The sequence below is a fragment of the Dermacentor variabilis genome, chromosome 5 (genome assembly GCF_050947875.1).
Source record: "Dermacentor variabilis isolate Ectoservices chromosome 5, ASM5094787v1, whole genome shotgun sequence".
NCBI classification, from domain to species: domain Eukaryota; kingdom Metazoa; phylum Arthropoda; class Arachnida; order Ixodida; family Ixodidae; genus Dermacentor; species Dermacentor variabilis.
Window position 1 is genome coordinate 44801344 of NC_134572.1, and position 10357 is coordinate 44811700.

Here is a 10357-nt window from a genome sequence, read left to right on the forward strand (position 1 = left end):
GCGGCCATTTTTGGGAGAGATGGTCTGCAGCCATTGGAGAGGGCAGTGATCCGTCTCAATGATAAACCTCGAGCCGGCTAGATAGCATGACAATTTCTGAACGGCCCACACGAGACACGCACACTCTTTCTCGGTGGCGCTATACGCCTGCTCACGACTGGTCAGCTTACGACTAGCATACAGGACGGGGTGTTCTACTTCTCCATTTTCCCGTTGGCACAGTACAACGCCCATGCCTCGCTCACTAGCGTCGCACTGAACAATGAACCCTTTTGTATAGTCTGGCGATCGTAGCACAGGCTGGCTTGTTAGGGCACTCTTTAGGGCGCTAAAAGCTCTTTCCTTTGTCTCGTCCCAGACGACTGTTTGAGGCTCTGTCTTTCTTAGAGCATCCGTCAGGGGAGCCGCGATATCAGAGTACCTAGGGATGTACCTCTGATAGTAGCCGGCGACACCCAAGAACGACCGAATATCGGTCTTGGTGCGCGGTTGCGGAAAGTCTCGCACAGCGGCCACTTTTATTTCAGAGGGGCGGCGACGACCCTGACCAATCACGTGACCGAGGTAGACAACCTCGGCCTGTGCTATCTGGCACTTAGGAGCCTTGACTGTCAAGCCCGCTTCGCGCAGGCGGGTTAGCACTGCCCGCAAGTGTGCCATATGCTCAGACCAGGATGCGGAGAATATCGCTACGTCGTCTAGATACGGTAAAGCGAATTCTTGCTGTCCCCTTAACACTTTATCCATGAGGCTTGAAAAACAGTATGGCGCGTTCTTCAAACCAAAACTCAACACTTTAGGACGGAATGTTCCCATTGGTGAAATGAACGCCGCATACCTACTAGCCTCTTCTGTAAGTGGAACCTGCCAATAACCCCTGACAAGATCTAGGGTGGAAATAAACTGAGCGCTACTAACTTTCTCAAGGCGCTCCTCGATGTTAGGGATCGGATAAATTTGATCCTTAGTGATGGAATTAAGCCTGCGGTAGTCGACGCAAGGACGAGGTTCCTTGCCCGGTACCTCAACTAAAATCAAAGGGGAGGTATAATCACTCTCACCTGCCTCAATAACACCGAGCTGTAGCATTTTCTTTACCTCAGCCTCCATAATATCGCTCTGGCGGGGTGACACCCGATACGCCTTGGATCGTACTGGCTCTGGGGAGGTAAGTTCAATATCATGAGTAAGTACAGAAGTCCTACCAGGCCTCTCAGAGAACAGACCTTGAAACTCTTGTAATAGCTGGTGTAGTTCGGTTTTCTGCTCGGGCGACAGCGGTGCTTTACTGATAAGGTCACTAATGACTTGACCGGTGTCTTCCCTGTTCGTCACTGAGCCTAGTCCCGGAAGCTCGACCGGAAGCTCTTCAGGAACGTTTACCATCATGCACACCACTGCTTCCCTTTGTCTATAAGGTTTGAGCAGATTACAGTGGTAAACTTGCTGTGCTTTCCGCTTTCCTGGCAGACTTACCACGTAGTTAACGTCCGACAGTTTCTGAACAATTAGTGCTGGGCCCTCCCACTGCACGTCTAGTTTGTTGTTTAGCGATGTGCGCAATATCATGACCTCATCGCCAACCTCAAAACGACGGGCCCTGGCTGTCCGATCATAATAAACCTTGGCCCTCTGCTGGGCCTTTGTCATTGCTTCACCTGACAACTCCTGTGCCCTTCTTAAGCGTTCGAGGAGCTTAAGTACGTACTCCACCACGACTGGGTCGTCGCCCCTACCTTCCCATGATTCTCGAAGCATGCGAAGCGGAGATCGAAGCGAGCGACCGTACACCAGTTCAGCTGGCGAAAACCCCGTAGCCGCATGCGGCGCGGTCCTTAAAGCAAACATCACCCCAGGCAGACACAGCTCCCAGTCAGTTTGATGTTCAAAACACAAGGCTCTCAACACGCGCTTCATGACGGAGTGGAGCTTCTCAACGGAATTCGACTGTGGGTGGTACACTGAGCTGTGTAACAGCTTTACCCCACACCTTTCGAGAAAAGTTGTCGTCAAAGCGCTAGTAAACACTGGGCCCTGATCTGATTGAATTTCTGCAGGAAAACCAACTCGCGCAAATATGGACAGTAGTGCATTAACTATCTCAACTGAGCTGAGTTCTTTAAGCGGCACTGCTTCAGGGAACTTTGTCGCTGGGCAGATCACAGTCAAAATGTGTCTGTACCCCGTGGCTGTTACCGGCAGAGGTCCCACAGTATCAATAACGAGCCGTCTAAAAGGCTCCGTAATGATAGGTACCAATTTCAACGGCGCCCTCGATTTGTCCCCTGGTTTGCCCACCCGCTGACAAGTGTCACATGTCCTCACGAAATGGTCTGCGTCCCGAAAACACCCTGGCCAATAGTACTCTTGCAAGAGACGGTCCTTAGTTTTCTTAACTCCTAGGTGTCCGGACCACGAACCCCCATGTGACAAGCGCAACAGATCCTGACGATAGCATTGAGGCACGACCAGCTGATCGAACTCCACTCCTCGGCGGTCTAGATACTTCCGGTACAGGACTCCACCCCTTTCCACAAAACGCGCAGTTTTCCTGGCGATACCTTCTTTGACATTGCAGCGCACGTTTTCCAGGCTGCCATCCTTTTTTTGTTCGGCTATCAAAGCCGACCGGCTGACTTTTAGCAACCTATCAAGTCCGTCTGACGTAGGCGCGATGAGCAAATCAGTAGATAGCTCTTCTAACTTTCCCGTGTCGGGCATTTCCTCTCCAGTATCTGGCGCCTTTAACGTTACAGACTCAAGTTTATTCAGTTCGGGCGTGCTCGGAATATCAGCTTGCTGCGCCTCTGACCCTTTTTCGTTGTTTGATAACGTCGGCCCCGCAACTACCGCCTTTGCAGCGAGCTCCCGAACCTTCGATCTGGTTAAGGCCTGAACACTAGCTTCACCAAACAAAAGCCCCTTCTCGCGCAGGAGGTGATCGGACCTGTTTGAAAATAGGTACGGGTACTGGGGTGGCAGCATAGATGACACTGCCGCCTCCGTCTCAAGCGCTCCGAAAGGTCCTTCAATAAGCACCTTTGCTACTGGCAGACACACGCTATGAGCTTCCACGGCTTGCTTGATCCATGCGCACTCGCCCGTGAACATATGGGGTTCTACGTAAGATGGGTGAACTACATCCATCGTAGCTGCGGAATCGCGAAGCACTCGGCACTCTTTCCCGTTCACGAGGAGGTCTCGCATGTAAGGCTCGAGAAGCTTCATGTTCTCGTCAGTGCTGCCTATTGAAAAAAACACAACTTTTGGTGTTGTTTCCGGACACTGCGCCGAAAAGTGACCCGGCTTCTGGCACGTATAACAAACGCCCGCTCGCCTCATCTCGAACCGCTTTCTGCGTTCGGCTTCGGCTGCCGCCGTCTCCTTAGGTTCGGTCGCACTGCTTCCACTCGCATCCGCACTACGCGTGTTCCCCTTTGCTCTCATGGGTGTGAACTTCGGCCTCTCAAACTTCGAGCCAAATTCACCCTTTTGACCGTCCTTAGCTCCGCGAGCTCGACGCGTCACAAACTCCTCGGCTAGCTCAGCGGCTCTAGCCACCGTACAAACGTCTGGCCTATCCAAGACCCAGTATCGCACGTTCTCCGGTAACCGACTATAAAACTGTTCTAGCCCGAAGCACTGCAGAACTTTATCGTGGTCACCAAACGCTTTCTCTTCTTTGAGCCACTCCTGCATGTTCGACATAAGCCTATACGCAAACTCTGTATATGACTCACTTCTGCCTTTCTCATTTTCCCGAAACTTCCGACGGAACGCCTCCGCAGACAGCCGGTACTTTTTTAGAAGACTCGATTTCACTGTGTCGAAATCCTCTGCCTCCTCTCTATCCAAGCGAGCGACTACGTCGGCCGCCTCGCCGGGTAACAAAGTGAGCAAGCGCTGTGGCCACGTTTCCCGAGAGAACCCCTGCTTCTCGCACGTTCGCTCAAAGTTAACCAGGAACAAACCAATGTCCTCTCCAAGCTTAAACGGCCGCATCAGGTCCGTCATTTTGAACAATACGCGTTCTCCTGCACCGTGTGCCTGACTTCCATTACGAGCGCGTTCCATCTCTACCTCGAGACGCTTCATTTCCAAAGCGTGTTCGCGCTCTTCTTTTTTCTCTTGTTGCTCTCGCTCTTTCTGTTCTTTACGTTCACGCTCTTCTTTTTCTTTCTGTTCTTTAAGTTCGCGCTCCTGTTTCTCTTTTTGCTCTTTAAGTTCGCGCTCCTGTCTTTTTGACCTCTCCTCAATAGTCTCAAGGCATTCCGACAGCTCGTCATCCTCAGCCTCTAACTCAAGAATAGCCTTTAGCAGTTCAGGTTTTCTTAGTTTGTCTGAGACATCCAGACCCAACTCTCTTGCAAGCTCCAACAATTTCGGTTTGCGCAACGACTTCAAATCCATGGCTGCTCTGAATGCTGCTTTCTCTACTGCTTACTATTGTCTTGCCGCAAACTAACCCGGCAGCAACGACAACCACAATTACCAGCTCTGTTTCTGACACTAACAAAAGCCTGGCAAAGCTCAGAAGAAGAAAGTCCCGCACTCACCAAACCTCGCAGGCAGGAATTCCGCGCAGTCGTTCCGCTGCAGGCAACCAGTCGTCACACAGGGCTCGTTGCACTGCTCCCGGATCGTCGTTGAGCTGCTCAGCATACAGTCAACTGCATCTCTTCGCTGCTGGCCTCCGTTGTCGCGATCTCGCCGCTGGCAGACAGTTGTTTGAAGTCGTAGGCGATCCCACCGCTGCCACCAGATGTTTGGGATCCGTAGGCGATCTCACCGCTGCCAACCAGATGTTTGGGATCCGACCGCTGGTACGATCTGTTGGGAACTCGGCGCTGACGCCCGTGGTTGTACCTGGGTCGCAAGCCCCAAGGGTAGCGTTGGCCTGGCGGCCTGGGGTACAACTGGAAGCATCCGAAGGTCCCGGCAAAGCAAGAGTCGACTGGTAACAACAAAACAACTTGTTTATTTTAACATCGCAAAGAGTTGGCGGTCAGGTTTGACCGAAGTAGAGAGACGGGAGAGCACTTCACTCAACAGAAGAAATCGGAGCCCTCCCTTTTGGCGTCCGGGGGCAGCTGTTTTTATACTCTCGCAGTTGAGGGCAAGAAGGAACCCCTCAAAAGACGAGCACGTGAATGTACAATGGGCTAATGGTGACGCACACTGTCGTAGCGATGCCGTAGCACCATGCCGAGCACGATCTCGTAGCACCCTGTCGTGGCGCTGCCGGTCGGACACAATGACTGTAATGAGAGGATGGTCCCTGCTTTGGCATCGCCTGTTTCGGGCATAATGACTGGAACGAGATCCCTGCTTTGGCATCGCCTGTTTCGGGCACAATGACTGGAATGAGATCCCTGCTTTGGCATCGCCTGTTTCGGGCACAATGACTGGAATGCGAGGATGATCCCTAGGCGGTCGCATCGCCGCAGTCGCGCCTGGAAACACCTGGCGATGAGTGTTGTGGCGACGACGATCGGGCCAAAATGTCTGCCGCCCCGCCGCAGTCGCGCCGGCAAAACCACGTGTCGCAGGCGAAACGCAACATTAGAGTCCGGTCAATTTTTGGCGGACGCGTATGTTTCGCCACCCGCCGTGGTGGCGTAAAGTGGCTTTGGCGTTGCGCTACTGAGGGCGAAATGCAAAGACCGTCCGTGTACCTGGAATTGGCTACTTTATTATTCAGTCTAATATTCAATTTGACGTGCACCCAGTTACGTAACCGGGAATTGGGGGCATGTTAAGGAACCCCAGCGCCTCAAAACGAATCCGGAGTCCCCTACTACGGCTTCTCTCATAATCAGGTCGTGGTTCTGGCAAGTAAAACCCCAGAGCTCTTTTTTTAAAATTTGTTTCGCCGTTTTAGCGGACCGATCCCGGTGATAGTGCGGTCTAAAATTACAGGCCACAGGGACGACAGGGTATGTGTGCCTGGGTAAGTGCACTGATGCTACTGGGTATGTACGACTGGGTATGTGCACTGGGTATGTGCCCCTTTCAATGTTATATCTTGCCATTGCAAACATCATTTCCTGCTTATTATATATATATATATGCCCTACAGCATATAACCTCTACACATACGTTCGCTTCACAACAGTTACATCATTCAGACAACTATTCTCTACAGATCATGAATGCTTTGCACTACGTAGACATCAACTACAATTGAGCATTTTATATTGTTTTCTTTTTGTCTTTTTACGAGTGAACAAATTGTTATGGGCTCTAACACTGTCGATTAGAATGTTTTCGCACTGCCGCTTTAAGATTAATAGAGACGCCACAGAGGTCACAAAATCTTTCGTTCGCGTGGCTTCAGCGACCAATTTTGTATATTCAGTCTTCTGCGTTCTGCTTTCACTTGCAAGAAAAATGTTGCACACGTAAGCTGTAGAAAAGCTGCAGTGTTTTTGTTTGCTTGTTTGTTTTCTAGTAAAGATGTTCCCGTGGAAGTGTTTTAGGATTAGCAGTGGAGCGAGTAGTGAACTATGGCACCGAAATAGTTTAAATAAACTTTGACAGAGGACTCAGATTGTCTGGTAACAATGGCGAGAGTGAATTTGCAAACAGCTAGCACTTGTCAGTGACTCGCAAAATTTGAATTTTAGATAACATATTTTTACTCTACAATGGTCGCCCCCAGAAATACAGTACATAGGCAGCCCGCCCCCCACCCACCACTACCGTTACATGGACCACAATGGGTCAGCCAATAAATTAATCAGTCCAAATAGCATGCAACCATCAACGTTTCTGGAGGTTCGCTTCGATAACAAAAGTGAGATTAATACACCTGCAAAAGGAAAAGTCGCGCTATGAGACTAAGTGGTGCCCAAACTTGCCGTTGGAATTAACGCTGCGTGGGTCTGACGCAAGCTTATTTTTCACGGGCCTCTAACAAAAATGCGTGCGCTTTCAAGGAAAAGAATCTAGTTGTTTGCCTTTACGAGAAAGTCAAATAAGCTTAGCACGCTTAGCACGCTTAGCACGCGTAGCACTCACACACTATTTCAGACACGAGCATGCTTGAAGTACGCGGAAACCATTTCACCGCCTTTCACTTGATAGTAAAAAATAAAGATCGTCCTAGTACGCCGTTTTATTTTATTTTCCTTTCAAGAGATAAGTAAGTCACCGCCAGCTTAAACACACGAGCTCCCTTTCCTCCTTCCCCAACTAAGAGACATTTCAACCTAACTTCTAAAGTAGGTGTATTCTGTGCCGCTGCTCCTTGGGGCGTGTCGTGGTAATTAATAAGAATCCCCGGAGGTATAACGTTGCGATAGCTCGATTGATGGCGGAGCTACGCAACGCACGTAACACTTCGCTCGCATTCTTTTGCCTCTTCTTAGCGATCAAAATACTTGTGCCGGAATTTTTTTTTTCTTCACCATCGTTTTCCTTTTTTCTCACCCAGACATTTGACATCGGGCCAGTCGCGTAGCGTCGCACATGCCGTCGCACACCAATAGCGTCCAGCTAAAACGGGTTACGTTTATATATATCTCCTTTTCATCTGTTTCGAGCAGTCAAAAAAAAAAAAACGGATCCAGGTACAGGGTCGCGTAACTGACTGTTCGCATACACGTCCGCACGCCTGCCGGAGCCGGTAGTGGCGGCGTCGCCGAGCGCCCCTGTGTGACGCACGGCGATGCGCACGGCGGCGTGCGGTCGTCGGCTCTGAACCGGATCGGAGCGCGGCGGCCGCAGGAAACGGCTTCGACGCACGCCGGCGCTTGTCGTCCGCGAGGAAGCGACGCCAATTAGCGCGGTGGCGCGGCGGCGGCGCTCATCATGTGGAGGCGCACGGTTGGCGCGCTCAGACACGGCATGGGGTGCCCCATGCGGTTTCTCCTCGCGGCCCGGAACTGCGCGTCCGCCTCTCGTTACGTTGCACTGTTGGCAGCGGTGACATCACGGTTCTCGCTTTCCTCCTCCTCCTAAGCTGTTCTCGTGGCGTCCTCCTGCAGTGGCTGTAACGAGACACAGCAGAGCAATTAGGATTGAAGTTAACGTCAGGCGATGAAAGCGTTGCCTGGCTGACGTACAGTGCTTTCGTGTAATGCCTCTTGGCTAGCGGTGCGTAGGAAACGCGGAGCAGCATACGAGGAAGTGAAAGTCGCTGCAGTTGCTTGCAGGGCGCGTTGGCACGCGAATAAATCAGCACAGCAAGCGAAGAACATGCACGAGGAGCAAACGATCGGGCAGGGCAAGAGCGGGGCCATTGTTGTTTCCCAGATCCCGGCGCCATCCGCGATGCTCGGAAAAGGAAGGGAGACGACGAATTCAGACCGACGTCGAAGCGACTTGCTGTGCGTCCAACGATGCGTTGACTCTGTTTGTCGCGGTGAGCGCACAGTGAACTACGGGACCTCGGCACAACGCGCCGCTCACACCGAAATATATTATAGCGTCGCGAAGCGCGTTCACCTTGCACTCCCCTAACCAACAGTCCAGTCCTTTCACGCAGAGGCGGTCTTGCTTGAGCACCCCCGGCCAGCCCCTTCAACAGCAATCTCTACTCGTCCTCATCCTCCCTTTTCCTATCATTAATGCGCGCCACGGTCCCGCCAGTATTTTCGCAGCCATCATTTCCTTGTTGCGAGAATGCGCACTCGTCCATTGACGTACGTCGGGCTCTTCACACGAAGCAGCGGCTCTTTCCTGCGCCTGCACTCGCCAACCGGCCGAGATGTCTCAACTTGACCAAGATGCCACAATGTCAGTCTTCTCTCAGCAGCTGTTCATGCTTTATTCAGAGCAGGAAACAAGTGCACTCACAATCCTGTCTTTTCGCAGCGAGATGGGGAAATGTTCCCACCTCCCCGCGTGCAGAGTAGCAGGCTAGAGCATGCTAGGTCAGGCCTTCCTCTCTGCCTTCCTTCAAATAAATTCTCTCTGTTTATTCTATATCCTAAACCGGAGGCATATGGCCAGGTCACGTCGAAGTGTGTTTGAATTTGTGTCCAAACACTCCCGTCGTTGTTATAACCCGCATGAGAATGCTATAGATCTTAGAGAGAGAGAGAGAGAGAGAGTTTACTAATAAGAATGGCAACGTGGTTGGACTAAGGTTATGTCTTCTCGCTAGCTATTACGCGTTGGAAAAAAAGCGAAGAAATAGCAGCATGACGTGTAGTGAAGAGAACAGAGGGAAGTATAGCGAAGTTCATAACAGAAAGAGCACAAAAGCGGGTGTGTTCCAACCAGCACCACTTCCAACAGTGGTGCTTGTTGCAAGTTTTTGAATGTATCCAGTGACTTGGAAGCATTCTGATAATCATCCTCTAGTTATTTGGTTGTTGACAATGAACAGAAGAAAGCGATATCGCGAGGCGGTATTCAATAACAACGCGTCGATGTCATCGTCGCGAAAATAGGGTGGTTCAGATAGTTAAATTTCCGAATCGAATGCGAATATTCGAGAAATACGACTCCCGAATATCGAATCCATTATAGAACATATTCGCATATACGAAGTAACATAAAATACGAAGTTTATACGGAGCCCGTTTTGTAAATAAAAAAAAATGAATCAGGCTTGCTACATTGACGCTTCCACGCAATATTATTGCCACTTAGACGCAAGGATAACCGAGGAGCTTGTAGATGATAACTGCTGCCAATTACATGGAGCACCATGGTAATGACAGTGATGAAGCAAGTTGAGAGAATGTTAACGATTCACGCACAGTGGTGCGTTCCCTGAAGTAGAGAAGTGTGTTACTACAACATCGCACACTGTTTTAAACGGAAGCAGACATGGGGAGACTGGGCAAATAATAAATCGGAATGTAATCCGTGTGTACATTTTGTAAGAGTAGGCTGCCGTGAAGCGAGCCATTCTTACTGAATGATTGGAAATTATTGAGCATAAGTTATTCGCGCCGAGCGCTCGCCTACGAACTGGTGCCCCTGCGCGAGAGCTGCAGCTATCTTGCGGCAGAATCATTCGAAACAGTCCTCAAGTACACCGTCCTGCCTCCCTCAATGTTCCAGTAAGTGTTTCTATCCCTTATGTATTCGGAAGAAACGAATATTTCACAACATCGAATAGTTGATTCTCGAATCAAACACGAATCGCTTAACTGGAACCATTCGATTCGTATTCGAAATTTCGTATATTTACATAGCCCTACGCGGAAGCCATCAATTTCGAAGCGATTATTTTCCAAGACCGCAGTTCCATTTTCTGTCCTGCTACCACCGCACCTTTTTAAACAGTACAGACGGGTTCAATGAAGGGCTGACGTAGATTTACGCGTATCTTTTGCAAGAGACCAGGATGACAGGTTTAATCTAGCGCAGCCCCTGCGAGAAGCTGTTCATGTGCCTTGGC